This window comes from Rhinolophus hipposideros (assembly GCF_964194185.1).
Source record: "Rhinolophus hipposideros genome assembly, chromosome: 10".
Taxonomy (NCBI): domain Eukaryota; kingdom Metazoa; phylum Chordata; class Mammalia; order Chiroptera; family Rhinolophidae; genus Rhinolophus; species Rhinolophus hipposideros.
In genome coordinates this window covers 58,426,555-58,436,599 of record NC_138056.1, presented here as the reverse complement: position 1 = coordinate 58,436,599, position 10,045 = coordinate 58,426,555, and the positions used below count along the sequence as shown (strand labels likewise).

The 10,045-nt window shown below is 39.0% G+C and overlaps 1 pseudogene across 1 annotated transcript; it reads left to right on the top strand.

Annotated features, from left to right (window-relative positions):
* The first annotated feature begins 1,261 nt into the window (after positions 1 to 1,261).
* On the top strand, positions 1,262 to 9,527 carry LOC308504151 (ras suppressor protein 1-like; annotated as a pseudogene). The gene is made up of 3 exons: positions 1,262 to 1,282; positions 2,365 to 2,442; positions 8,684 to 9,527. The product of its transcript is annotated as a ras suppressor protein 1-like (transcript).
* Positions 9,528 to 10,045: the final 518 nt, after the last annotated feature.

Here is a 10,045-nt window from a genome sequence, read left to right as displayed (position 1 = left end):
CTGAATATTTGAAGGGATATTTTCGTAAACATATTACAGATACAAGAACCATTTGGGGTCATTTTAAACAACATCAGTCTGACTTAAGCTACCTATTGCAAAAAAATTGTATTGGGTCTATCTGGGAAATGTTTTTTTTTTGTTGTTTGTTTGTTTTTTAAATTCAGCTAATTTTAAACTATTGATTCATTTTTTTCTCTAAGGAGAATATTTTCCCTTTAGTGAAACTTGCACAGTATGAACTTCTAGCACAGGAGCTCGCTGTTTTGGCAACTCGTTTTTGTAATCAACATATCACAATATGCAGAGGTTTACGCTTTTTCTCTAAATTTAACAAAACATTTATTATCAGAAGTTGGCCTGTAACTTTGGGGCAGTTTTCAAACAATGGGTAAAATACATAAAAATAGTAGGCAAGGAGATGAAATTAGATTATAATGGGGAGCAAGGGGGAAAAGAAGAAAAAAAGATTAGTCTAGTTTGGACTTGCCTTAATTATACCCTATATGCAATGAAATGTGGTAATTTGATCTTCGTTGATTTAATGGTATAATCCCTCTTTTGTACTAGTAAATAGCCCCCAATTGCCTTGTGTATGAATTATGTTACAAGAAATGTGTAATTCTATCAGTGAGTTTGCTTAAACAAAAGAGGCAGAATTTTTAAAGTGGCCTTGAAAGGGGGGGAGGGGCATTTTTTAAAAAATTGAGATTCTTAACAGACTCTAAACACTTTTTAAATAAATTATAGATTTATTTTCCTGACTGTGTAAATAATGTGTACAAACTGTAGAAAGTACAAGGAAGAAACAAAATTACTCATAAGCTCAAAATTCAAAGATAATCACTATAAAAATTCTGGGGCAGTTCCTATAGTCCCCTCTCTCTCTCTCTCTCTCTCTCTCTCTCTCTCTCTCTCACACACACACACACACACACACACACACACACAGAGTTAGAAAAAGATAAATCTATTTCAAGGTTTATGGTTAAGATTATACTGTAAGTCACTCCCAGATCACTAAGAAATTTTCATTAAACTTTGTAGACGATCTTTTAGTTATTTTTCAGTACATTACATTCTCTCCCTTAGTTTCAGTTTGAAAGAAAAGATACTCATGGAATTTTAAAAGGTTTTTTAAATAAAAATTATTCACAATCCTATTATTTTACTATAACTATTCCCATTTCCCTACTCCTTCCCTTACAGAGCAGATGCTATTTTGTATTCTGTTACATAGTAAATCCTTCTCAATTCGACCATGGGACCCTTTCTTGAGAGGGTATCTTACTCTCTTTCTTGAGAGTATCTTACTCTCTTTCAGAGTGTGAACCCTGGAAGACGGAAGCAGCATCTCTGAGGAAATTGTTAAAAATGTACATTCTCAGGCTCCAACCCAGACCTACTGAATCAGAAACTGGGGGTGGTTTGGGAAATGGGAGCAGCAATCTGTGGTTGTTTTTACAAACCATTAAGGCAATTCTGATACATACTAAAGTGAGAGCCACTGTCTTGTGGGATCAACAATCTGCAGAACATCTTTTGGGAAACAATTTGCAAAACTGCCTTTCTGACAAGTCTTTATATATATGCTGAACGGAAGATATAAATTGTTGGCTGCTTCCGGTCCCTCAAGAGTAGAGCAGGGATGTTAGCTGCCTTTCAGGATCAGGACAAAATATAATAATTAATAAATGTGTTTTGTAAACTGTTAAGTGGTAAAATTATATGTAGTTATTAGTTACGTTAGGATGACCTTGAATTTAAGTTGAAACATTTCTATTACTAAGCTCTGGGGAAAGCCAAGTGGAATGTGGACACATATGGTTCTTAACTTTCACATATTCAAGTTTTATACAACCCGATTTTCACACATTACACATGCCACCCCTAAAATGCCTTTCCCACACGGAATCTGGAATTTCCTACACTTGCAGTTTCATGAGCAGTTTGAGGAATCCCACGGCCGCACCACCTGCCAACGCACAGTTCTGCTCTGGCAGGATGACATCTTTTTCTATTTCACAGTTTTTGTGCATATTTTATTGAGTCTTGCCATTATTATTTATAAAGAAAATAAGAGAGAAATAGTAAGAGGCACAGTCCTCAGCCACGTTTAGTTTCTATTACATTTCTTTGGCAGTCTTAGGCTATGATTGTTCGTATTTTTGTTTTATGCATGCGCTAGCCTCTCAAATATCGCCTAGTACATAAATTAGTGTGTCTTTCCAGTTCTTTGCTTTCTGAGCTATCCCTGCTTCCTCTCGCCAATTTGTTCTTCTTGCCCCTTCCTAGTCATGATGTCTGGTGATCCTCAGATGCCTGGTAATCCCTAGTTGTCTGTTTATGTTTTTATGGTTTTAGGTACCTGGCATGGACTCCTTTGCAGCTGCTCAGCTCATTTCCCCCAACAGTAAAAGAAAGGGCAGCTATGATCTTTACGTAAGTGGGTAGAGACTTGACCAAGAAATTCCACTTAGGTACTTGGGCATGGGCAGACAAGCAGGCTGAAGACCCCTTACCCTCTCACTCCCATCTCCTCGCCTCATGGCCAGACCGGAAGGGCTCTACTTTGGCCTTGGAGGACTCCAGTGAATTTTTTTACCTATGCAGAGATGACTTACACTGTTTATTCCTTCTGAGTTCATTTTTGAAGTTCCAATTTATCTTTCTCAGTCCTCCACTTCCACATGTCAGTATCCCTCCCAGGTAGGAAGCCCCCATTATTTGGAGGGATTTTCTCTTGGGGTTATAACCCAGGATCCAAGGCTGCTGCTGCTGTTGGAGGAGGGAAAGGTCAGGGTCATGACTAGTTTTGCTGCTCTGGATGTAGGTCTGTAATTAATTATCCAGATAATTATGTCAGGGACTTCTACTGCTCTTGACTTATAGTCACTCTGACATTGAGCTGGCAGTTTCTTTTCATCTTTTATCTTTTTTTCTGTTCCAATCTGTTTTTATAGATTTTCCTAGAACAAAGTTCTCTAAGTATAGTGCCCGAACCAGCGTTAGCACACCTGGGAACTTATTAGAAATACAAAGTGTTTATCCATAATACAGCTGATGAACATTTGGTTGTTTCTAGATTTTTGACTGTTATAAATAAAGCGGCTATGAACATTCCTATACAGGTGTCTCTGCTGATATATCTTTCATTTCTAGCAGGTAAATACAGAAGTAGAATTACAGGATAAATCCAATCTGGTGCAATCCAAAATTTTTCATAATTATGATCTGCTAATGGTTTATTCCTTTTATGGTTGCCATGTAAATACAGTAAGTCCAAATTATTGCATTGGGACATACTCATAAAAAAGATATTCATTGTTTATCTGAAATCCAAATTTAACTGGGTAGCCTGCATTTTTTTATTCTTAGTTTTTGCTAAATATGCCAACCCTAATTCCTTTTTATTATCACTTATGTTACTTTAAGTACATTGAAGGACGGAAGAAGCAAGATTGACTTGTACAATCATTCTACCATGTTGACCCAAGATAGAAATTTGGCAAGAAACTGATGGTATCATAATCTATCTATCAGTCTGCTCGTTCCTCGGCACAATACACTGCCCAAGCCAGTAATTTTACATTTTCATCAGAGAGTCCTTCTTCACTAAATCCTCATTTCATGGAGGCTAAGAGAAGAATTTGAGGTTAGAAATTATTTCAGATTAGAAATTTTATTGTTTCTATTTAATGTTTAATTTGTGTTTTGAACATTTTTAATAATTACATATACATTGTATAACACTAAGGTTTCTATTTTTAATCCAAGATTAAAATATTTATAACATATACTAGGGACTTTATAATTTGTTTAGCTCTTGGGGATAAAATTCCTCACATAACATATAAGGCTATTGCTTGATTTTTATATATTAAGCTTTGCATACACATTTTCAGAAACTCATTAAATGCAAAAATAGAACTGCTTCCAAAAAGATGTAATGGGTAGAAAAAAATTTTAATGTACCCTTAGGTCCTTGGGCTAGAAAAATAAATATCTAGCTGTTTTATTAGCTTTCTAGCAAGCTTAACCAATTTTGTTCCCGTACCATTAAGCTTTTACTCAATAAAGGATCCTAGTGTAGTTAGTTCTTTCTTAGCAGTTATGGATGTTATAAGATTATCATATATTCTGCCTATGAATATTTTGGATTTGCATTTGTTTGTCCTGTAATTTTTTAAATGTGGGCTCCTTCTACCCCACTGTTTTGGTACAATCTCTTGTGGTGAGTTGGTGGCAGGACACCACCCTGACTTTGAGGCTCTGGCAGAACATTATTCTTGTGGTTGCTAAGTTATTGCTGAGGAATCATGTCCAAGGCCTATCCTCAGTTTTGGTTCTTCCGATGCATTAAATGTTGTTAGTGGTTTTACTTCCTTCATTGTTCCTATCTGAATAAAATGAAAACTCTTGTGAAACAGGATTTCAGGAGATGGTGGGAAAAGATCTACATCCAATAAAGCCCAAGTTTGTTTGCATAAATTAGATTACTTCTGTTTTACTCAGCCATTCTCTAGACAGGCAAGAGAAATTCTGCCTCAAAATGTTCTTTTCTTATCTGATAGCAAAGTTAATGCTAATAATAATAATAACTAGCATTGACCATATACCAGGTGAAGTACTAATCTAAGAATTTAACATGTATCCAGTGTAATTTATCATCCCCCATCTATAAGCTTGGTACTTTACATACATTATTCAGTCTTTACAACAACTTTTTGAGAGAGGTATTTGAAGATCAGGAAATTGAGGCACTGACAAGTTAAGAAGCATGTCTAAGATGATGCAGGTGGTAAATCATAGAATTAGGATTTAAACCCAGACTCTCGAGCCGTTTCACGTAATACTGTTGAATCTCTTTTCATACGTAAGCACTCGAGCACTTATTATCTTATTTCACTTTGACATGGGAAGAATAGAAGATATTATTATCTCCATGTTAAAGGTAAGGAAAACGACACATAAGAGGTTAAATGGCTTGCCCAGCTTCACACATTAATGGTAGACTTGGCCCGGAGTCCCAACTGCTGGTCATGACTACAATACCTTTTCTGCTATCCTCTCCCTGTATGACTGGGTGAGGTTGTATTAAGCGAACATAGTTTTAAATTCTTCCATTCAAAGCATACCCTAAGAAGGTCATCATCCTTGAATTCTTAGTTCCCACATACTCACTGTTCATACCTAGTTTAATCACGGTGACGAAAGAGGGAGTTGTTCAATATCCGAGAACCCAGAAAGCCTTAGTTTATGCCAGCAAACATTGATCTTCAAAGATAGACAAAGTCCTCAACAGTTTTACATTCCAAACCACACTTCCCAATAAAAATGATCCTTCACAACAAGTTCCAAAGTAAGCTCCAAGCCTGGACCCCAGGCCATGAGTTCTATGGAAGGGTGTCATCCACAACCCACTGGGACTTTGGCAAGTTGTTTAGACAACCCATCTCTGTCAAGCTGCCTTTGATGGCAAAGCCAGATGGGCTTCTCTGGACATCAGCTGATCTTCTCCTGCTCACCTTCGCAGGGCTCTGTTCTTCTTTTACCCTTTCCCTCCAGGTCACCAGTTCCCTGCATGCATGTTTCTCCTTGCCAAGAAGACACACTCACTGAACTGATCAGATAAATATGCTAATCATTTATCTTGGCAGATTAATCCAGTGTCACTTCAGGTCTCTACAAAATTTCCTCCAACTACTTCACAGCCCTATCCTCTTACAATTAGAATCTTAAAAGCTAGATGCAGGTTGAGTCCAGATTCTAATTTCAAATCTCCATTGGCTCACACTTGGGACATTTTCTATCTTCCATCTCCAGCTGGCCGACTATTGTGCCCTTCCCTTTGGAACGAAAACTTCCCCACATTCATCTCCACATTCCTCACACTTATACTGGTGGAATTTATAGCTTACTAACTCAGCCTTGCCCCAAACACCAAGCAAACGGGAATTGAGTTCAGGGCCTGCCTGATAGGCAGAAAATAGCCAAAGCTCCAGTTTTTTTTTTTTTTTTTTTTAACTTTTTGCCCATTTTTTGCCTCCTTTGCCCTCCTCCATTTGAAAGACTTGTCTTCTGGAGGTCTCTGCTTAACTTTTTCAACACCTAGTACTTGATCACTCTCTGGTTAAGGTTCAGCAAAAAAGGCCTAAATGAGCTTTTAGCAGCAGGCAGCCAGTCTCAGCTCATGCTGCAGACTTTCCTAAAGGCTCTCAGAGGTCTGCAGGCGCCAGGCAGATGACAGATGGCATCAGTGTGCCCTGTGCCTCCTGCTGAGTGGCCCCAGGTCCAGCAATGGTACCAAATCTGAGTCTGCATTAGACACTGCTTGCCCCAAGGTGGTGACTCCCTGAGAGCATGCCCCACCCAGATCGTGGGCTACTCAGGGCTCTTTCGGTGGCTGTGCCTTACGGGCGGCTGGCGTTGGGCCCATACTGCAGACATCCCTTGTAACTCTCAGGGGTCCACAGGCCCCAGGAGTGTGGTGGCTGGCTTCAGCATGCCTTGGGACTCTTGCTGGGTGGCCCCAGCCTGGTGCTGGTGGCAGACAGCCTTGGTTAACAGCATGGCTTCTACCGCATGCCTCCAGGCCCAACACAGGCAGCTACGTACTGCAGAGCACTTTGTAACTCCTACCAGGTGGCCCCAGCCAGGCACAAGCACTGTCTAACCTGAGTCTGCACCAAAGCCCCTCCCAAGAGGCCCCAAAACAAACATACCTGGTGGCCGACTTCAGACCACAACAGAGCACCAACCAATTAGTTCTACAAAAGACACACACAAAGGATGGTCTCAGCAGGCATCAGAACCCCACTGGGGTAAATCCCTCTCCATTGGGTCAGATCCACACAGCAGTTCATATGCTGTGGTCATGGCTAATCCTCACAGCCAGTCAGCCTGAGGGTCAACCCTCTCCTCCCCCCTTCCCTGCCCCAGATATGCCAACAGCAATCAAGGCTCAACTACAATAGGAGGGCACACACAACTCACACAAGGGACACTCCTGGATCACCCAACTCAGGTAATCAGGGAGACTGTGTCACTGGGCCCCACAGGACCCCTACTACATAAGGCCACTCTGCCAAGACTGGGAAACACAGCAGATCTACCTAATACATAGAAACAAATATACACAGTCAGCCAAAATGAGAAGGTGAAGAAATATTTCCCAAATGAAAGAACAAGAGAAAACTCCAGAAAAAGAACTAAATGAAATAGAGGCAAGCAATCTCCTAGATACAGAGTTCAAAACAATGGTTATAACTATATAAGCTGTCACAGGAGTAGTAGTTTGGGGGAGGGGGGCTATCACTTTGTGAGGGGTGTAAATGTCTAACTATTATGTTGCTTTGTACAACTGAAACTAATTAAAACAAAATTAATTTTAAAAAATGAAAAAAATGAAATACCACCACATACCACATGGATGGATCTTGAGATTATTATGCTAAGTGAAATAAATCACACAGAAGAAGTTGAGAACCATATGATTTCACTCATATGTGGGATATAAAACTGAAAGTAACAAATAAACAAGGCAAACAAACAAACAAACAAAACAAAAACTCACAGATACACATAACAGTTTAGTGGTTACCAGAGGGTAAGGGGGATGAGGCAGGGTTGGTAGAGAGAGAAAAGGGGGTCAAATATATGGTGATGGAAGGAGAACTGACTCTGGGTGTTGAACACACAATGCAATATATAGATTATATATTATAGAATCGTACACTTGAAACCTATATAATTTTACTAACCAATGTCACCCCAATAAATTTAATTTTAAAAAGAAAATAAAAACAAAACAAAACACTGGTTATAAGGATGCTCAATAAATTTAGGGGAAAAATAGATGAAATCAGTGAGAACTTCAATAAAGAGATAGTAAACATAAAAAAGAAACTTAGAAATAATACAAAAGAGCGAGTCAGAAATGAAGAATAAAATAACTGAAATTAAGAATACACTAGAAGGAATCAACAGCAGATTACGTCATGAAGCAGAGGATTGAATCAGTGATTTGGAAGAGAAGGTAGCAGAAAACACCCAATTGAAAGAGCTAAAAGAGAAAAGAATTTTTAAAAAATTAGGATAGTTTAAAGGACCACTGGGACAACATCAAGTGTACCAACATTCACATCATAGGGGTACCAGGAGAAGACAGAGAGCAAGGGATTGAGAATCTATTTGAAGAAGTAATGACTGAAAATGTCCCTAATCTGGCAAAGGAAATAGACGTACAAGTGCAGGAAGCACAGAGTCCCAAACATAATGAACCTAAAGAGGCCCACATCAAGACACAACATAATTAAAATGCCACAGGTTAAAGACAAAGAGAGAATCTTAAAAACAGCAAGAGAAGAGCAGTTAGTTACCTACAAGGGAGCTCCCATAAGACTGTCAGCTGATTTCTCAACAGAAACTTTGCAGCCCAGGAAGGATTGGCACAAAATATTCAAAGTGATGGAAAACAAAGATCTACAGTCAAGATAAGTTTACCAGATAAGGCTATCATTTAGAATCAAAGGAGAGATAAAGAGTTTCCAGACCAAAAAAAAAAAAAAGCTAAAGGACTTCATCACTACCAAACCAGTATTACAATAAATATTAAAAGGACTTCTCTCACTGCTGCAGTGTGCCCTGTGAGACTCTGCCATTTTCACGCCCACTCTATTAGGTGCTGCCCTCCACATCCAAGTCTCTGAAAAAGTTGGTGGAGGAGAGCCAGGAGAAGAACCAGCTAAAAGTGGACATGAGTGACAGTGGCATTTCCAATGTGCTGGATCTCAACTACCTGTTCCCCTTATCCCACATCACACAACTGGTCCTCAGCCACAACAGGCTAACAACTATGCCACCAAACATAGCAGAACTGAAGAATTTGGAAGTGCTCAACACTTTTAATAACCAGATTGAGGAGCTGCCCCCACATATCAGCAGCCTTCAAAAACTCAAGCATCTGAACTTCAGCATGAATAGACTAACCACTTTGCCTCGAGGATTTGGCTCCCTCTCAGCTCTTGAGGTCCTTGATTTGACTTACAATAACCTGAATGAAAATTCTCTTCCCGGAAATTTCTTCTACCTGACCACCCTACATGCACTCTACCTAAGTGACAACAATTTTGAAATCCTGCCGCCAGATATTGGGAAGCTCACAAAGTTACAGATACTCACCCTTAGGGATAATGACCTGATCTTTCTGTCTAAGGAAATCAGGGAGCTTACTCAGCTCAAGGAGCTCAACATTCAGGGGAACTACCTGCTGTTCTGCTCCCAGAACTAGGAAACTTGGATCTGACTGGTCAGAAGCATGTATTCAAGGCAAGAACAATCCCTGGGTCACCCCAATTGCTAACCAGTTCCAGCTTGGCATGTCCCATGTTTTTTAATATATCCATTCTGAGACATACAAGTATCTCTGTGGCAGATACATATAAGCAAACCCAGAACCACTGAAGAAAAATAATGAAAAATTGAAAAATATCAGCCAGAAATCCCTGACAAGCAAGAACAAATAAGGGGTTGCGTGGGCTGAACTTCTAGTCACTTGTCTCGTTATTACTTCTGTTCTCTCTGTCCCACAAACAATTACAACTGACCCTGAAGAACATGGGTTTGAATTGAGCAAGTCTACTTATATGTGGATTTTTTTCAATAAATACTGTAAGTGCATATTCTCTTCCTTATGTTTTCTTTGTAAGATTTTTTCTCTAACTTTATTATAAAAATACAGTATATAATACATATAACACACAAAATATATGACAATAGACTGTTTATGTTAGTGGTAAGGTTTCTGGTCAAGAGTAGTAGTTAAGTTTTGGGGGAGTCAAAAGTTATTAATATATGGGGATTTTCAACTGAGTGGGGTGTTGGTACCCCTAACCCTTGCATTGTTTAAGGGTCAACTGTACAATGTGTGTCTGTGTGTGTGTGTTTCTTTTCACTTTTTCTTTATAGTGCTTACCACATTAACTTTTAATTTCTTTTGGTAGATAGAAGACTTTTATAAGTTCTTAAAACCATTTCCATTTGT